Source organism: Mustelus asterias, chromosome 23, assembly GCF_964213995.1.
Source record: "Mustelus asterias chromosome 23, sMusAst1.hap1.1, whole genome shotgun sequence".
Taxonomy (NCBI): Eukaryota; Metazoa; Chordata; class Chondrichthyes; order Carcharhiniformes; family Triakidae; genus Mustelus; species Mustelus asterias.
Genome location: NC_135823.1, coordinates 50,042,570 through 50,051,804, shown reverse-complemented (window position 1 = coordinate 50,051,804; position 9,235 = coordinate 50,042,570).

Sequence of the window (9,235 nt, the reverse complement as noted above, 5' to 3'; positions counted from 1 at the left end):
GATAAGATCATGGTTGATCTGTTTGTGTCAAATTCTACATTCACATCTACCCCCGATAACTTTTGATTCTCTTGCCTAACAGGAATCTATCTACCTCTGCCTTAAAAATATACAATGACTCCACCTATCCACCTCCTGTGCCAGAGTTTCAAAGTTGCACAACTGCCGAGAGAAAAAATTTTCTTCATCTCTGTCTAAAAAGGTGACCCCTGATGTTAAAACAGTGCCCCCTAGTTTTGGATTCACCCACAAGAAACATCCTTTCCACATCCACCTTATCAATACCGTCCAGGATCCTATATACTTCAATCAAGTCAGCCCTCACTCTTCTCAACTCCAATGGAAACACGCCCACCCTGTTCAACCTACCCTCATTAGACAACCTGCCCATTCCTGGTACTAATAAACCTCCTCTGAACCGCCTCCAATGCATTTACATCCTTCCTTAAAAAAGAAGACCAAAACTGCACACAGTATTCAAGATTGTGGTCTCACAATGCCCTGTATAACTGAAACATACTTTTGTGTTCAATTCCTCTTGTAATTAAGGATAGCATTCCATTAGCCCTCTTGGTTACTTGCTACACCCACATACATTTTGTGACTCATGTCCTAGAACTCCGAGGTTCCTCTGCACCTCAGAATTTTGCAGTGCGCTTTGTTTAGGTAATACTCTGCTTTTTTATCCTTCCTGCCAAACTGAGCAATTTTCCTACATTATATTCACATTTTTCAACATTATATTCCATCTACCAGATTTTTGCCTACTCACTTAACCTATCTATATTCGTCTGAAACATCCTTCTGTCCTTATTGCGGCTGAATTTTAGATCCAATTTGAAAGGGAGAAGAATGGCTCTAAGACTAGTATTTTAAACTTAAATAAGGACAACTATTTGAGCCTGAAAGTTGAGCAAGCTGAAGTGAACTAGGATATTTGTTTAGGGGATAGAACAACAGAGAAGCAGTGGCAGACATTTAAGGTGCCTTTACTCTGAGGTCATAAATTAATCCTGTCACATTACACAATAACAAATCTAATGTAACCCGAATTTCTGAATTGATTGTTGGTTGGTTTCTGGTTGGTTTCAGAATGTGCTCCTCTAAATATCCCAATTTTGCGCCACACTATGAAGAGATCAGTGCTGATGTGGTAAGCGAGATGCAAAATGATCTGAAGAATTCTTTGGCATTCAACTTAGCCCTTGATGAATCCACAGATATACAAGGTTATCCACAACTAATGATGTTTGTTTATTATGTTTCTATTAAAGAAAAGATGTTGGACTTGATACCACTAAGAGATGAAGAATGCACTTGACAAAATTTGTCAGTGTTGCAATGGATGGAGCACCTGTCATGATGGGAAAAGATGTAGGCCCATCAGATTCTTGAAAAATGACTCCAAATTTGTAGTTTCTCCCTCTTCATTGCATAATTCATAGTGATCATTTCGCCAGCACGTACTTCAAGGACAAAAAATGTTATGAAAACTGTCCTAGAAATTGTCTATTTCATCCATTCAAATGGGAAAACACGCCATCCATCAGTTCAGAAATGTCATTAAAGAGCTGGATCTTGAAGACAGAGCAAAGTTTATTTCTTCTGTATTGTGAGGCAGTTATCAAGCAGAAACACCTTTAATAGGTTTTCTAAACTATTGTAGCCTAACATTGCTTTCATGAAAGAAAGGTCGTATCCACAACTGGAAGATGATGAATGGGTGCAGCATTTGATGTTATGTAACACGTGCAAACTCTCAACTTGGCAACCCAGGGGGAAGAATAAGATTATTCCTGACCTTACTCAGACAATTTACAGCTTTCCCTGCAGTCCAACAAATTTAGCATGACCAATCCACCTAACCTGCACATATCGTGTCCATCCTCTTTAATTGTGGTAGGAAACCAGAGCACCCAGAGGAAACTCACACAGACATGGGGGCAATGTGCAAACGCCACGCAATCACCCAAGGCCAGAATTGAACCCGGCTCCCTGGCACTGTGAGGCTGCAGTGCTAACCACTGTGCCACCATTGTCCTTCTCAAACCCTTCGTTACGTGAACATTTACTGTAGAAATAGAACTCTTGGAATTACATGAGGGACAGGGTTTAAAAATAATGCATAAATCCCAATTTATAAGAGTTCCAGAAACAAGTGCCAGAATTGAAGTATCCTCAACTCAAGAAGGCTAGTGTGCAATGCTTTTCATTTTTTGATACAACATACTGCTGTGAATCCCCATACTCTGTGATGGAGTTCATAAAATTGAAACATCGTGCAAATCAACACCTGACAGAACTCCTTTGAACGTATACAAGCTTGATTTTCAAAACCTCCAGTATGGAGACTCATAAGACCTCTACTTCAGAAGTGTTTAGCCCTTATAACTAAGTATCATCTTACTGAAGGAATATTACTATTACAATAGTTAAATAAAGTGGAATTTAATTTAAGCGCACATATCGAATGCCAGTAAAATATAACAATTCAGATTTAAAGCATTTGGTATATGTATTTTTTGGTTATTGAAGTTAGGAGAAAATTTAAAGATAAGTAAAAATATACATTAGTAAAGGTTTTACATCCATATAGTTTTGAAACTATTTGCACTTACATTTTTGTTAAATATATTTCCTCACATAAGCATTTGTAATAGGAATAAAAATGTGTCTGTAAAGGTTGTCAGTGACTAAGGGCTCTCGAATATCTGAAAAATATTATAAGCGGTTCTAAGGTTCAGAAAAATCGATCACCTCTGCTATAATTGATGCAGATAAACTTCCAACTGCACAGTAATGTCATCAATTTCCACACAGTAACATTACCCAACATTGCCCCTGTCTCAGCCCCTCTGCTACAGAAACCCTCAACCATGCCTTCTTTACATCTGGACTTGACTGTTCCACTGCAATTCTAGTGGTCTCCCTCTTCTACCCTCCGTAAAGTCAAGATCATCCAATACTCTGCTGCCTGTCTCATAACTCGCTCCAAGTCCTGTTCCCCTATCGTCCCTGTGCTTACTGACCTATATTGGTTCTGAGTCAAGCAACATCTTGATTTTAAAATTCTCATCTGTTTTCAAATCCCTCCATGACCCGACTTTGCCTTATTTCTAATTAGCTCTATTTCCACAGCTCTCCAAGCTATCCTCACTCCTCTAATTCTGGCCTCTTGTACATCCCCGAGTTTAATTGCTCCACTATTGGTAGCCAAACTTAAAGTTGCCTAGGGCACCAAACTCTGAAAGGCCCTCCATACATCTCTCTACCTAACTTTCCTGCTTTAAGACATTCTTTAAAACCTACCTCTGTCCATGCTTTTGGTCATCTGAGCTAATACTGCCTTTTGTGGCCCAGTGTCATCTTTTGTTTGATACTGGTGATATAAAAATATAACTTGCTGAATTGGCTGGTCGTATTTCAGAAAAATCCTTAACTATCTGGCCAGGTGTGCTCCTGTTTGATGTTTGCAGTGAACTTCAGTTGCTTGTGTGATTATCCGTTTCTTGTTTTTATTCTGGCATGTCTGTAGTCACATGTTAGTGCAGTCTCTCTGGGTCAATTAGAGGTGAATTGAATTGTGGAGGTGGCTCTTTTGACTGCCAGATTTGGAGATAAAGACATTGGACTTCTCGCAGTAATACATATAGCTGCTTCTTCAGTACTCAGCGATTCTAATTTTGCCGAATTCATCAAACCCCACCAGCTGGCTTGAAATTCTGGCAAAATTGTTATCACTTGTTATTTTCTTACTCACAAACTCATCGTCCCAAAGGGGTATATGTAAATTGGCATTAGGGAGCCAGGTTAATGGTGCAGTTGATGGAATTTTCCATCTAATGTTTATACAGTAACCTTGTTTTCATTTTGATTTTGTGGCAGAAATACCTCTGTTATTGTCAGCTTTTAAACTGCTGAGAGCTTGATGGAGACTTGTACCTCCCAGAGCTGGCCAGTTTGGTAGTTTCTCACTTGCCCAGTTTTTGATGCAGTAATGAATCATTATCCCTAATAATATTGACAATATCAACCAACATCACTCAAACAAGATTACAGTCTCTGGTCATTTTCACATTGCTGTTTGAGGGAGTTTGCTGTGTGCAGTCAGGCTTATGTGCTCCACATATTATAACACTGACTACACTTCAACAAAAGTGCTTAAGTGGCAGGATGTTTTAGGATATCCGGTGCTTTTTTAAGATGCTGTATAAATATTTTTACTTTAATATCACATTAAATTTCCCTTTTGAGGTGGGAATTGCCTCCCTTGGAACACATCATGTACCATTTCAATGAATTCCGTGTCCTACCTAACGTGTGGTAAATCAACTCAAAGTAGTTAGGTTAATGAAATAACATAGCAATTTGATACAAATATCACCAAGGCTTTGTAACAAATTGTTGAGAGCAGTTTAATTCATTTGGTACTACAATTTTAATTCTACTTATCCTGATATTCCTTGCAATCCAATTTCTATTCAGTTTCGTTGTCATGTATTTTAGTTTAATCTTATTTTTCTTCTGACTGTTCTTTTTTTTATATTGTGTTTCTAAAGGTGACTGAGAACCTATTAGTTATCTTCTTTATTTGGCCAATTTTGCCAATTTCAACACCAGCCATGGATGTTTTACCCGACTAATAGATTTCTGGGCTCTCAGCCTAGCCTCGTTATGTATTCTCTACTGAGAGCCCAGATTTCCATTAGAGTACTAAAACACCTGGGCCCCAGAGAAAACATTGCTTGATTGGCAGCTCTGGCTCTTTGATCTCTTCTGTCAATTTGGCAATGTTTGTTTACACAAGATAAATAGGTTTCAAGTACTTGCAGTTTCAGCTATTGATACTTAAAAGGGTCGGGGCTGTAGTGGAAACGGGTTTATTTTTAAAAGTGGAAAGGCATTCATGATTTACTTTTTTAAATATTATCTTTACATATCTTACTGACATTATAAGATTGTTTACTTCTATAAAGTGTATAGTGGGTGAGGTGAATGAACAGTATGAGGAGCCATGGGGGTCTTTTGGGGAGCATAGCTTGGCATGGGGAGCATGAGGAGGACCTTTTAAACTTACATTTCAAAAGTTCCCCTCATGCAAACATTGGTCCATGATACCTCTGACATGCTGTGAACCACTACTCTTTGAAAAGCTAGCCTGACACCATGAAACTTGTGGAGGAGTAGGACTTGCCCATCTCAACTATGGAATTGGCCAATTTGGGAGTGCAGGGTGTGACCGAACACGCCCACGCTCTTAAAAGGCACTCCTGAACATCGTAACTCTGGCATTACGGTCAGGAACTCCCAAATCACCTCCTGACTGCCATTTTTAAAGGGCTCCAGAATCATCCTGACTGAAAATTCAGCCCAGTGTTTGTCACAGTCTCTGCACTTTCTGGGTAGAGAAGTTGATTTCAAATTCCCAAAGGAATTATTAATGACTATCTTTTATTTATGAATGATTATCGAATACCTTCATAATAATGACTACCAACTGAGCACCCTTAGCTTTCTTTTTTATAGAGAAAAGGGTCTGGGCCTAGTCAGTCTTATCAGATAGATACAACCTCCCAGTTCTGGTATCATCTTTTTACTAGCCAGGTGGTGAAGGATGGAATTGGATGTATGCATTCTAAATATGCATCGCCTAATCCAACAACCACAGTTCAGTCTGTCTCTCTTTACAGGGGCACATGTGAACCCTCAGTTAATGCATTCAATTAAATGTAATTAATATGCAGTGAATAATTGGAAATCTTTTTGAACCTTCAATATGGAGGCCAGACAATTTGCAGTATTCTAAGTGAGGTCTAACAAAGGTACTTGTTGATAGTTACTCGAGTCTGGTAGTAAACTGAGGCATAAACACACTCACAGTGTTGTAAGGATTAAGTGCTGAAACCTTAAGAATCCCAGGCTTACTGGAGTAACTCAGTGAAGCTTAATAGCTGTCAGTTTGTTTACCAGCTTCTAGCAGATGCTTAAAATGAGAAAGAAGGAAGTTATGGTCAGGATACAAAGACATTGTGGTTTTCTGTAACAGGAAAATCTACATGAAATATTTCTTCATGAAAGAACCACCAGAAAGTCCGGATTTAGAAATTAAACGCACCAGTATTAACAGCACAGAAGTCATCTATGGATATAAACTGTGATTAACTCCGTTGTATCTTTGATGGTTTTAGAACAATTTAGTTTGAAAATGAACTTTAATCTCTGTTTCCAGCCAATTAGATTCATCTTCGCAATAGTTACACGATAAAGATCACATTCAGCACCTTTTTTTTGCTATCTGTTTTTGCTGTTTCCTTTCAAATCCCTATCTCTGAGGATGTGGTTTCAGTCACTTGGCTACAGTTACATGGTCGTTTGTACAAACTGCATGAACCCAGACCAGCAAATAGGCTGAGGGTTCAAGTCTTGCTTGTGCGCATAATCAAGGTTGATGGTCCCAGCGCAGTGCTGTAGAACTGCTGTACTGTTGGAAGTGCCATCTTTTGGATGAGATGTTAAACCGCAGCCCTGTCTTCCCTCTTAGGTAAACAATTCCATGGCACTATTTGAAGATGAGCAGAAGAGTTTGTCCTGGTCAATATTTATTCCTCAACTGACATCATTAAAAATAATCATGGTCAGTCATCTAATTATTTTTTGTGGCACTTTGCTACATGCAAATTATTTTTTTGTTTGCCTCATTTAACAAGTGTGGCTGCATTTAAAGGCAGTTGTTTAGCTGTCGGCTGCTTTGGGATGTTCTGAGGATATACAAATGCAGGATTTTTCTTCTTCTAAGGACTCAGTAGAATGCTTTTGATTTGATTTGATTTGATTTATTATTGTCACATGTATTAACATACAATGAAAAGCATTGTTTCTTGCACGCTTTACAGACAAAACGTACCGTTCATAGAGAAGGAAACGAGAGAGTGCAGGTTGTAGTGTTCCAGTCATAGCTAGGGTGTAGAGAAAGATCAATTTAATGCAAGGTAAGTCCATTCAAAGTTCTGACAGCAGCAGGGAAGAAGCTGTTCTTGAATCGGTTGGTACGTGACCTCAGACTTTTGTATCTTTTTCCCGAAGGAAGAAGGTGGAAGAGAGAATGTCTGGGGTGCGTGGGGTTCTTAATTATGCTGGCTGCTTTGCCGAGGCAGCAGGAAGTGTAGACAGAGTCAATGGATGGGAGGCTGGTTTGCGTGATGGATTGGGCTACATTCACGACCTTTTGTAGTTCCTTGTGGTCTTGGGCAGAGCAGGAGCCATACCAAGCTGTGATACAACCAGAAAGAATGCTTTTTATGTTGCACCTGTACAAGTTGGTGAGAGTCGTAGCTGACATGCCAATTTTCGTTAGTCTTCTGAGAAAGTAGAAGCGTTGGTGGGCTTTCTTAACTATAGTGTGGCTTTACTCATCGAGCTATCAGTGGAGATCGATATAGATTTGGAAAATGTTGCTCCTTATTATGTTCAAGATAAATTACTGCCCAGGTCGCTAGCTCTGATGAACATAACAACTCACTGGCATGCAGATGTCATGACTATTTTTGTCTCTATTTTCAATCCACTTTGTTGTTGCTCCTGAGGTACCTGGGCTTCAGAATTTATCCAATAGCCATGTCAGTGCCAGTGACAACAAAGGGTAGTGCACTGTGATTTCAAGAATGCCAGAATGACTGAAAACTTCCCGCAGTCTGGTATAATGATTCCTCAAAGGAGAGCAGGGAATTCGCAGAGTAACATTGTGAAGCTTTATGTGGGGGGAGCGGGGGGCATGGGATCTCATGCTTTAAATCAAGGCACACAGTCAAGAGCCAGTGAAAGTAGACTGGCAGGGGTAGGACAAGTAGAAAATGCTGGAATCATAGAGTCCCTACAGTGCACAAAAAGGCCATTTGACCCATTGAGCCTGCACCCACAACAATCCCATCCAGGTCCTATCCCTATAATCCCATGTATTTATCCTGCTAATCCCTGATACTAAGGAGCAATTTAGCATGGCCAATCAACCAAACCTGCACATCCTTGGAGTGTGGAAGGAAACTGGAGCACCCAGAGGAATCCCACACGGGTAGAACGTGCAAACTCCACACTGTCACCCAAGGCTTTCCTCTTCATCTGAGTTTTAAATTGATGCTCCTTTATTCTGAGACTATGCCCTCTGGCCCTAGACTCTCCCATAAGGGGAAACATCCTCTCAGCATTTACCTTGTCAAGCCCCTTAAGAATTGTATATGTTTCAATGAGATCACCTCTCATTCTTCTAAATTCTAATGAGTCCCAACCTGTTTAACCTTTCCTCATAAGACAATCCCTCTATACCAGGGATCATCCTAGTGAACCTTCTCTGAATTGTCTCCAATTAAGTAATATATTTCCTTAAATAAAGGGACCAACATTGCTCACAATTCTCCAGATGTGGTCTCACCAGTACCTTGTACAGTTGCAGCAAGACTTCCCTATTCATACTCCAACCTCCTTGAAATAAGGGCCAACATTCCATTAGCCTTCCTGATTATCTGCTGTACCTGTGTGCTAGCTTCCTGTGTTTCATGCACAAGTATCCCCAAGTCCCTTTGTGTTGCAGCTTCCTTCAGTTTTTCTCCATTTAAATAATACTCTGTTCTTTTGTTCATCCAAAATGAACAACTACATATTTTCCCACATTATACTCCATTTGCCTTTTTTTGTCCACTTACTTAACCTATCAATATCTCTTTGTAAACTGTTTGTATCTCTCTCGCAACTTGTCTTTCCACCTATTTTTGTGTCATTTGCAAATTCGCCTACAGTACATTTGCTTCTTTCCTTCAATCATTAATATATATTGTAAACAGTTGCGGTCCCAGGAATGATCCCTGTAGATCCCCACTGGTTACAGGTTACCAACCTGAAAATGAACCCCTCGTCCCCACTGGCTGTTTTCTGCCCATTAGCCAATTCTCTATCCATGCCAATATGCTACCTCCAACACCATGGGCTCTAATCATCTAACCCTTTGTGAGATACTGTGTTGAATGCCTTCTGGAAGTCCAAATACAACACATCTAATGGTTCCCCTCTATCCATTCTGGTTGAGACTTCCCCAAAAAACTCCAATAAATTAGTCAGACATGATTTCCCTTTCAAGAAGGTGTACAGACTCTGTTTGGTTAGATTATGATTTTCCAAATATGCTGCTATTACTTCCTTAATAATTGATTCCAACAATAGATGTTAGGCTAATCGACCTATAATT